Below are 11,916 nucleotides of genomic sequence, written 5' to 3' on the forward strand. Positions count from 1 at the left end.
TAATTCTAAAATCAATCAAGTTTAAACGGTCAAAAACCACAAGGGAGCTTGAACCGAAATTAACCCGGCTCGGTTCCATCGAAGACTACTTGGACATGATTGCTTCTTGTCTACAGTGTTGAGTGTTCTTTTCTGAAGACTACTTGGAATTTGTTAAGTTCTTGTGCATCTATAGGCAGACTACTTAACTGTTTCTGTCTAATGTTATTCTAATTTATAATTTATTTTTCGTTTTTCTTTTATGAATAATAAGATTGATAAATCTTACATACTCCTCCAACAAGATATAGAAATTTTCTTAAGTATCTGCTGAGATCTTATGATCTCATATCAAGTAAGCCAATGCCAACAGTGTAGTTTCCTGTTATCTCTTATGCAGACTGAGCTGGTAAAAATATCCTACTTTGCTTATTTTAAGCTATCATGTCCATGGTATAATCTGGGGAATACCTTTTTCATTAGAATTGTGACTACCAGGTGTCTTTGTGGTGCTTAGGTCTAGTGGATTTATATTTTGCCATCAGGCTCGTCACATTCTGGGAAGATAGATAAGTTAAATTTCTATCGTCACTTTTTTTCTTGAATTGTTTTCCTATTTTAGCCTATGGCGAGTTGAACATTGCAACGTCTTTTAACGCTACTATCTGATATCACTTAGGCAGTTTGTATTCTTTTAATTACCATTCCAGAAGTTCTTTCTTTTCCAGAAAGAAAAAAGAAAAAAGAAAAAAAAAAGATTTTTGTGAAGCTATCCATTAAAATCATTATGAATGTTTCATTAAGTGGTTTTCTTCATGATGAACGTTTCATGAAGTGGTTTTCTTCATAACCAGTTTCTGGAGTTTTGTTTCTTGTGGTGTATTTGTAGTGTTGGGAGGACTCCTTTGGGATGTAATGTCATCCGATGCTGATTTCTTAAATGTGCATTTCTAAATTAGAGGCTGTTATTGTTATTGTTATGTTTTCCCCCTCCAAATTTTGAGAAACCATTGAGGATCTTGAATAGTGCTCTCAAACGGGGAGCAATTTTTTGGTGCAGGAGCGAAGGTCTTCTGACCTTCATCTAGAAGGGAAATGCTGTATCAGTATTTCTATTCTCCTTCTGCTATGTAGCAATTAGATAGCTTGAGTATCCTTGTGTGAACGAAAAAAACAGGTTATTAAGCTTTTAGACATTTAGGCGTGTTTACATACTATTGCAAAGTTGTGATTCATGGATTCAGGATGGCATTTTGACACTAATCTTGGCGACCAAACAGTCAGCCTGTCAGTCTCAGTTAGTAACATAATGACATAGGCACTAGTACAAAAGCGGTCAGCCCTAACGGTTTTAAGCCGTTGGGGGCAGATAGTGACCCCAACGGTTAAAACCGTTGGGGCAAAAAAGTCACTCGTTGGGGCAAATTGCGTTGGGGTAAAGTTTGCCCAAACGGTTGTTTTAGCAGCACCAACGGTTCCAACCATTGGTGCTGATATTTTTTTAATTTTAATTCTTAAAATATAAAACCATGCACCAACGATTGAAACTGTTGGTGTTGTTATTTGCACCAACGGTTTCAATCGTTGGTACAAAACGTGCACAACTCGTGCACCTTATCAGCCCCAACGGTGTGAATTCAAGAATGATAATCAACCTGTTCACAGCAATATTCCCATGTAATTATACAACCAAAAACATAAATGTCATAAAATGAATTCAAGATCCTAACACCATACGCAATTATAAGCCTAAACAAAAAAAATTACTAAAATGAAATGCGAGTAGTAGTTTTTAAACAACTAAATCACAAACATAAAGAATATCCAAAATACAATGTCTCAAATATCTAAAAAGTGCAAGTCACTGCTGACTGAATTGAAGAAAATCAACAAAAGCCTTGCGGACGTCCTCCTCGCCGTAACCCTCTTGCGTTAAGCCCCTTAACAAGCCCCCTAGTCGACTTGTAATATGATTTTGTGTTGAAACATCCTGAGGAGAATGCTGAGCAGCAGAAGTAGAACCATGAGCATCCGGAGAAGGCTGAGCAGAAGTCGAACCCTAAGCACCAGGAGAAGGCTGAGCAGAAGCCGATTGAGCAGCCGGAACAACAGAAGGTGGATGAGCGGTATGATAATCAACCTATAAAGTATAAGTAATGATATTTAGAGGGCACGTTCAGATGAATCTCACACATATTTTTAATTTAATAAATGTATGCATGTATAGACCAATCGTTAAGGGCTTTAAATTCTCTATATATTACTTAACGAATCATGGATCCTCATTGCAAAGTATAAAGATCATATATATGGGTTTTCTGTTTTCTAGAAACTCTTATGAACTGAGGACTCTATATATATATATCTTGTAATATAGGAGCAAAGTATAAAGTACTTGCTAACGAGGTTGGGCCTAGAATTTCAATTGCATCCTTTTTTACTACATTTTTATCCTAATCTTCAAGGCTCCATGGCCCTATAAAGGAGTTGTTATGAGCCGAAAATCCTCCTCTATATCGAGAGACTACAGTGAAAGAGTTTTTCACACAATACTACTCCAAAGGATTGAATGGACAGTCAGCATTGACCTATTTCAAATTATGATTATCCTTGATTTGTGCATATAAATGTGGTGTATGCAAATTAACCAACTCAATTGAAACTAAATTTATATTAAAGTAACCATATATACGTACAAGTTGGGTTAGTCGTTCCATCTTGGCCTTAAGCTCTGCCATCTCACGAAGCACATCAGGAGGAGTAGCGAAGGTCGAAGTAGAGGAAGTCTTCAAATAAAATCTGGTGACACCGTGACCCAAACCTCTCTCATAACCACCATGATGCCCTCCATGTACATCATCTAAGACCGTGGTCATTGCAGTAGATTTGGGTTCTTGATCAACCCCTAATGATTTGGCCATTTCTATCACCCGAGCCTACACCACATAAAGTATTCAAATATTAAGTCAACAATATTATTATAAGCATATTCAAGAAAATTATTTCAATTAGTCAAAAGCATAACACTTACACAATACTCTTGAGTTTGGGTGTCGGGATATGTACATGAATATGTATCAGCTGCTGGATCGACTAACGTCGCATGAGTACCCAAATACTCCTTTACTGCACTTGAACTGCCACCCGATTCTTCGATGCGAGCTCTCTGTAATTCACCAAAACATAAATTTGTTGGATTAAATCTAATTGTGGACATATATGTTACATTAGTGTATAATGCTATCTTTAAGGTTAACCCGCTTGAAGTGATCAATTAAGTCAATTGGGTTAATGGGTATTTAAATATGTCATCAACTAATTGTGCAGATACCAGATTGCAATTCTAATTTTCTGAGGGGTTAAATTAGAAAATTGCAAATCTATATAAAGGGGTTATGGTCTTTAATCTAAAGGTGACGTTCTCTATTCTCTAATCCCCATCTTAAGAGAATTCTCAGAAAGAGAAACCTTTCAGATTAGAAGATCAACCCTAATTCAGATCCGTGCTCGAATCTTCATGGATTCAGGTATTGCTTCCGCTCTTGTGTTTAATCTCTATGATTTAATCACGTGCGAAAGTCTATAAGTGGTATCAGAGCCTCTTTGATTAATTCTTAGGGATTTAAGATTATGAAATTAGGGTTCTTTTTGATCTTAATCCTATATTATTATGTTCTCTGTTGTTTGTGGCACTGTAGCGTTCACGAATGAACAGTGAAATTTCATACTTTGGTTTTTGTATTTTTTCTTTCGGTGCAATCTGTTGGCCTTCTTGTTTTGATAATGATTTAACAAACAATTTACTTCTAATGTTGTTTGTCTAGTGTTTATGTTTTCGTATTTATTCTAGGCAAACAACGAGTTGGAGGATGGATGGAATAGAGCTTCAACGATCATATCCAATGGAGGTTGGCGGAATAGTAGGTGAAGCTATGTACAATTCAAGTTCAAGATCCAAGTTCAAGCTTCATCCGCAAGTGTACCAAGTCGAGCTTATTGAAGATCAAGATCTACCTTTGGTAACTTGGTTTAGGTTTTATATTATGTGTGTTAAGTACCTTAAGCTCAATATCATATATACACACGTATTTGGTTTCTATGTATATATATAGTTATATTTATACATGCATGGTTTTGGGTTTTCATGTTTACAAATATGAAATTACATATTTCATATTTATTATTGTGATGGTTTAACTACTTAGATATGAAACAAATATATTTTCATATACATACTCATATGTTTCATTTTCTATTGTATTTGTAAAAATATTGTATTCTTAGTTTTTGGACTTAACAATAATCATATACATATTTTATTAAGTCTACATAATCATTGTGCAAAGTTTCAAAACATGGTTTAGCCAAAATGTCAAAATTCACATGTTTACATTTTCATGTTTTGGTCTATTTTGTAAAATGATGATATTTTTCATTTGGAAAGTTCTTTTTGGAAACCAGTCGTTGTAGCATGCTTATTATCATGTCTACAATCATTCCCCAAAGTTTTACATTTTTTAGAATTTATTTGATATTTTTAAACAGTGTTTTAAAATCAGCATTTCACTTTCAAAACCTGTTTTCCTGAGTATCAGTTCGCGGTCGACCGCCACGGTCGACCGCCACGGTCGACCGCCATGAGTTCTGAACTCAAAATTTGTTTTGTTGGCTCGCGGTTGACCGTGGCGGTAATTTAATATTTTAAATTAATTTTACAAAACAGCTGTGCACTGCTACAGTACTCCGGTCGACCAGAAATGTCTCTGGAGGTTGGTTACTGTAGCTAACGGCTATATTTTCCAGATTTATATATATCCGTTATTTTGTCTTTTTGCTTGGTTTTCTTGGGTTTTTGGGCTTGTTTCATGAGCCTATATATACTCCATGCCATCATACTTCTAAGGGTACTCAAGAAATATTTTAAACAAGTTTAAAGAGTTTTAAATAAGGGTTTAAGTGTGTTTTAGTGTTTGTTTGGTTTATGAAGAAGTTTTCACAAGTGGAGGAGATCATCTTCTTGTTTGGGCTTCAATCTCCATCTCTCCATCTTGTCATATATTAAGAAGTTTTCTAAACTCTTATCTAGCTTTACATTTGCTTAGTTATTTGATTATCATTCTTTAAAGCTAGCTTTTATATTGAGTTTATATTTGATTTGATTTCACTCATTGTTTACACACACCTACATTAAGCTTATTGTATTTTCATACATAGTATATTTGGGTTGGTGAGAGTTGTAACAATTGAGTGTGAGCTTTTATTGTGTTCTCATCCATGTTAGAGAACAATCATTCTTTGTATTGTGCTTAATCGTGAGATCACTTTGTAATACACTTGTACACCGAGAGGAGTGTGTGGTGAGAGTCGGGGATCGTTCCAAGAGGAATGACGTCGGTTAACGAGCCTAGGGAGACGTTGTAACCGAGCACTTGAGGGAGACACGACAGGTCCAACACTTGTGAGGGTGTAGAGTGTGATTACAAGAGTGTTGATTGTAAAGTTTTCGGTTAGCTAGAAAACCGAGTGTGAGGTGTAAACGTTATTCGGGTGAATGTAGAAAACCCGGTTGTGATAGTGGATTTCTCCCCGGGAGTGGGGAGCGGAAACGTAGGACGGAAGGTCTGAACTCCGTGATCATTTGAGTGTGTTTAAGTTTGTCATTGGCGCATTTGCTTTTGTATTTATCTTATATCGCCAATTGTGCATCGCTCATTTTATTTCATCTACTATCTTGTTTTTGATTATATCACCCATGTGATAGTTTATATATCATTGCATATATTTTTATCATATAGGATATATCTTATTGTTCATATTGCTTATCCTAGCTCACATATCTTGTTGTATTTCATACTTGCTAGGATAACTTATTAATTAGTTTTTATTAGCATAAAATCAGATTAGATTAGCATAAGACCCTAATCACCCCCCTCTAGGGTCTAACAATTGGTATCAGAGCTTGATGCTCTTTGATTTAAGGTCTAATCGTCTTGAGTTAAAGATCCAAGTTATCTTGTTGTGCTAATCTTGTTTTGATTGCATTTGTATCTTGCTTGTATATTTTTACAAATTATGGATATGAATGATGCATCTTGTTTAGGCTATGATTCTAGTATTACTCCCAAGTTCAATGCTTTCCCCTATGCTCAATGGTGTTTTAGATTCAAAATATTTGTTCAATCTAAAAATATCGATTTATGGGAAATCATTGATTGTGCTTATATTGTGCCCACGTTGGAGAAATCCAAGTGGAGCAAACATGATAAAAAGATATTTATTATGAACAAGCTTATGTTAGAATTTTTATTAAATGCATTTGATTCATTTATGTCTAACAAGCTTGATTCTTTTGATAGTGCTTACACCTTATGGAAATTTATTGAAGCACATCAAGGGGATTTGGAGGCGATCCGACAAGATTTGAAGGATCCCGCTTCAAGTTCAAAAGGAGCATTATGCACACGTCCACTAGACGATAGCCCTAATGAGGTTTGCGAGTTCGAAACCATTAATGATTTACCTAATGATGAACTTGCTTGTGCTAGTAAAAAATTATTGCATGCCTATAACTTATTGCATAAAAATTTTATTGATTTAAAAAACAAGCATGAGGATTTGAAATCCGATCATGAGAAGTTAGCTTCCAAATTTGATATCATTTCTCAAAAAAGTATTGCTCTTCAAGAAAACAATGATATGTTAAATTTGGAAAATAAAAAATTGAAATTGGATATTGCTAACTTGACTAATAACAAAAATAATGCCATGTTAGAAGTAGAGAACATACAAAATGATACTGCTTCTTTTATAAATGACTATTTATGTTCTACTTCTAAAAATGCATATGTGCCTAAAATTGAAGATTTGAATCTTATGAATAATCGTATTTCATCTTTAGATTCAACTTTGAAAATATACTTTGATAATCATAAGAGGCTTATGGATATGTGTGTCAAGTCTAAGTCATCATCTATTCATTATGCACACATATATAGCAAAATTTATAAATGCTCTATTTGTGGCCGAAAATGTCATCTAGCTAAATTTTTCTATGATGCACACAAACATAAAAATGTCAATGCTCCTTGTGCATCTCATGTAGCTTCTTCATCACATGTACACACACATGCACCCATTGTTCATCATAAGCATGCTCATGTGTATAGATGTGATCTTTGTGGATGTTTTGGCCATTTGGCAAAATTTTGCTATGATTTGAAAAAGAAATCTCCTTTGCCAAATGATTTTATTAAGCCACAAAAGTTTAAATGTGATGTTTATGGTAGATATGGTCACTTAGGAAAGTTTTATTTTGATAATGTTTCACATTTGCAAAAAGCTTCAAATAATTTACCTTTGTTTGCAAATGTTCCACGTGCACCTTTTAATGGTCAACATAAGCAAATACTTCCTTTTCATTATACATATTGCAATCGGAAGGGTCATTTGAGTGATTATTGCTATGACCTATCCCGTGCACCACATATATCCAAGAGGGTTCGTAACCCTAGGACTTTGAGCTTGAATGATAGGGGTCATGTCCCTAACCAATCCGGCACCAAGAATTCTTGGGTGCCAAAATGATTTTTTAAATCAAGAATTTTAATGTTTTTTTTTTCTTTTTCTTGGTTTTGAAAATTATGCTTTGAAACTTTTTATGAAAACAATTTTTTTTGATCAATTTTTTTGTTTTCATGATTATTAGTTTCGATCGTGTTGAGAGGCTTGTAGTTATATACCCTCCGGGTTTATTGAGTGTTTATTCCCAAATCATGTTTACCAGATGCTTAAATATTCATATGGGTTATTACTAGCTCAAGAGCTAGATATAGTTGCCTCTCATGATTTTTTGAATCAATGATGATTTGGTCTTACGTTTTTGGATTTAAACTTTGATTTATGATTTCTCTTGGTTGATTTGTTTTCATTTGAAAACTTTTTACATGATTCTCATGTTTCTCTTCTTTTGATTTCATAAATCTACCTTTACAAATGGTTTTTATGTTCGTTGATATGAGACACTATTTTTTACTTTGATATATTTATATATGTTCTCATTTATCTTTATGTATGTGAGTTGTGTTTAGCATATTTTCCATCTATGTTTGCTCACATATGTTTGCCATGATCTTCATTTCATATATTCATGAGGTATTTTGATAGGGGGAGCAATCCCTATATCTTTCTATGTGTTATACTCACCAATACATATTGATAGGGGGAGCTTTCGCTCTCTTCATACATTTGTCCTCTTTTTGATGTTGTCAAAGGGGAAAAAATATTATGAGTATATTCTTTCTTGTTTATATGCATGTGAATTATAATTTATATATTCATTTTCTTTCATGCATATATCTTTTTTGTAAATTGTTTGTCATCATCAAAAAGGGGGAGATTGTTGGCCTTCTTGTTTTGATGATGATTTAACAATTTACTTCTAATGTTGTTTGTCTAGTGTTTGTGTTTTCGTATTTATTCTAGGCAAACAACGAGTTGGAGGATAGATGGAATAGAGCTTCAACGATCATATTCAATGGAGGTTAGCGGAATAGTAGGTGAAGCTATGTACAATTCAAGTTCAAGATCCAAGTTCAAGCTTCATCCGCAAGTGTACCAAGTCGAGCTTATTGAAGATCAAGATCTAGCTTGGGTAACTTAGTTTAGGTTTTATATTATGTGTGTTAATTACCTTAAGCTTAATATCATATACACACATATTTGGTTTCTATGTATATATATAGTTATATATATACATGCATGGTTTTTGATTTTCATGTTTACAAATATGAAATTACATATTTTATATTTATTATTGTGATTTGGTTTAACTACTTAGATATGAAACAAATATATTTTCATATACATACTCATATGTTTCATTTTCTATTGTATTTGTAAAAATATTGTATTCTTAGTTTTTGGACTTAACAATAATTATATACATATTTTATTAAGTCTACATAATCATTGTGCAAAGTTTCAAAACATGGTTTAGCCAAAATGTCAAAATTCACAAGTTTACATTTTTATGTTTTGGTCTATTTTGTAAAATGATGATATTTTTTATTTGGGAAGTTCTTTTTGAAAACCAGTCATTGTAGCATGCTTATAATCATGTCTACAATCATTTCCCAAAGTTTTATATTTTTTGGAATTTATTTGATATTTTTAAACAGTGTTTTAAAATCAGCATTTCACTTTCAAAACCTGTTTTCCTGAGTATCAGTTCGCGGTCGATCGTCACGGTCGACCGCCATGAGTTCTGAACTCAGAATTTGTTTTGTTGGCTCGCGATCGACCGTGGCGGTCGACCGTACGCAGTCCAGAGACTTTCGCGGTCGACCGTCGCTTGTCCAGAGCCATAGTGCTGGTTTTTATTGCTCGCGGTCGACCGCCGCGATCGACCGCTGAACTAATGATTGCTTTCTAACGTCTAGTTTCCAGAGCCGTTGCTGAGTTGGTTTTTTGGTCTTTTCTTGGTTTTCTCTTGCCTTTGGGGTTTCTATAAATACCCCCTTATACCTCAGTTCTATTAAGCATCCAAGAAGTGTTTTAAACAAGTTTTAAACAAGGGTTTAAGTGTGTTTTAGTGTTTGTTTGGTTTATGAAGAAGTTTTCACAAGTGGAGGAGATCATCTTCTTGTTTGGGCTTCAATCTCCATCTCTCCATCTTGTCATCTATTGAGAAGTTTTCTAAACTCTTATCTAGCTTTACATTTGCTTAGTTATTTAATTATCTTTCTTTAAAGCTAGCTTTTATATTGAGTTTAGATTTGATTTGATTTCACTCATTGTTTACACACACCCACATTGAGCTTATTGTATTTTCATACATAGTATATTTAGGTTGGTGAGAGTTGTAACAATTAAGTGTGAGCTTTTATTGTGTTCTCATCCATATTAGAGAACAATCATTCTTTGTATTATGCTTAATCGTGAGATCACTTTGTAATACACTTGTACACCGAGAGGAGTGTGTGGTGAGAGTCGGGGATCGTTCCAAGAGGAGTGGCGTCGGTTGACGAGCCTAGGAAGAGGTTGTAACCGAGCACTTGAGGGGGACACGGTTAGGTCCAACACTTGTGAGGGTGTAAAGTATGATTGCAAGAGTGTTGATTGTAAAGTTTTTGGTTAGCTAGAAAACCGAGTGTGAGGTGTAAACGTTATTCGGGTGAACGTAGAAAACCCGGTTGTGATAGTGGATTTCTACCCGAAAGTGGGGAGCGGAGACGTAGGACGGAAGATCCGAACTCCGTGATCATTTGAGTGTGTTTGAGTTTGTCATTGGCGCATTTGCTTTTACATTTATCTTATATCGCCAATTGTGCATCACTCATTTTATTTCATCCACTATCTTGTTTTTGATTATATCACCCATGTGATAGTTTATATATCCTTGCATATATTTTTATCATATAGGATATATCTTATTGTTCATATTGCTTATCCTAGCTCACATATCTTGTTGTATTTCATACTTGCTAGGATAACTTGTTAATTAGTTTTTATTAGCATAAAATCGGATTAGATTAGCATAAGACCCTAATCACCCCCCTCTAGGGTCTAACACAATCTGGATCAATTTGGTTGTTTGATCCATATTGTGTGCATCTTTATCAATTTTTTTCTTTGATTCGATGAATCAGATCTAGATTATTTTTCGAAATTGAAATCAAGAAATAAATTTATGATTTTAGTCATCTTTCGCTCCGCTCCTCGCCGACGATGCTCGCTGACGGTCCCGCTGTCAAAGGAAGACAGCTGCGGCGGCATCAGGAAACCCTAGATTTTCGAAACCCCAGGGTGCGGGAGCTTAAGCGGCGGCGGCGACGATTCAGAACAAAACCCTAAGGGTGTTTGTGCAGGAGAATGTGCGTGAAAACGTGCGGAATTTTAGGGGGCAGCGGTTTCAGTTTCGAAACCCTAAGGTCGTGCAGGAAATTTGAGTTAAGGAGCTTACCTGATTCAGGTGAGCTTAAGATCCTTCCGTCGAATCCTCGTCAGCAACGTTTGCAGGCGAGGTGGATCATCTTTTCAGGCGAGCTCAAGCCCTAATTTAGGCGAGCTCGACGCCTCTATTCAGTCGAGTTCGAAGCTCTCTCAGGCGAGCTTTTGGGATCTCATTTCAGGCGAGCCTCTTTGGCTTGATTACAGGCGAGGTCTGAGTTCGAATTGAAGGCGAGCTTCATTGGGAAGTTTCATGCGAGCTTCATTGGGAAGTTTCAGGCGAGCTTCTTCAGCTCGATTCAGGCGAGTTTTGGGAACTCGATTCATGCGAGTTCGATTCTTTCTTGCAGGAGGGCTCGAATTCTTTCAGGCGAGCTTCGAAATTTTTTTTAAGGCGAGCTCGAATTTTTTGAGTCAGGCGAGCTTTTGATTTTTTCAAACTGCAGGCGAGTTTTGGTCTCGTCGGGTTTAAGAGAGGATCTGCAGGCGCTCCTTGGGGACTTTGAAGTCAGGGCACAACCCTCTTAAGATTTTAATTGAATTATGGGACTGTGTCCAGTTCTTTAAGCTTGGTCTTGCTATCATATTATTGATTATTTGTTTTTTTAATCAAGTAATTTCTTAAGTTTTGTGGGCCTATGATTAAAGTATGAATTATTTGATTTATCAAATAATTTGTTAAGTAGTATGTTGGCCTTCTTGTTTTGATGATGATTTAACAAATAATTTACATCTAATATTATTTGTATAATGTTTGTATTTTGTTATTTATTGTAGACAAACAATATGTTGGAGGATGGATGGAATAGAGCTTCAACGATCATATCCAATGGAGGTTGGCAGATTAGTAGGTGAAGCTATGCAAATTCAAGTTGAAGATCCAAGTTCAAGCTTCATCCGCAAGTGTACCAAGTTGAGCTCATTGAAGACCTTCATCAAGCTTGGGTAATTTAGTTTAGGAGTTTATATTATGTGTGTTAATACCTTAAG

This window comes from Asparagus officinalis, chromosome 10 (assembly GCF_001876935.1).
Source record: "Asparagus officinalis chromosome 10, Aspof.V1, whole genome shotgun sequence".
NCBI lineage: Eukaryota > Viridiplantae > Streptophyta > Magnoliopsida > Asparagales > Asparagaceae > Asparagus > Asparagus officinalis.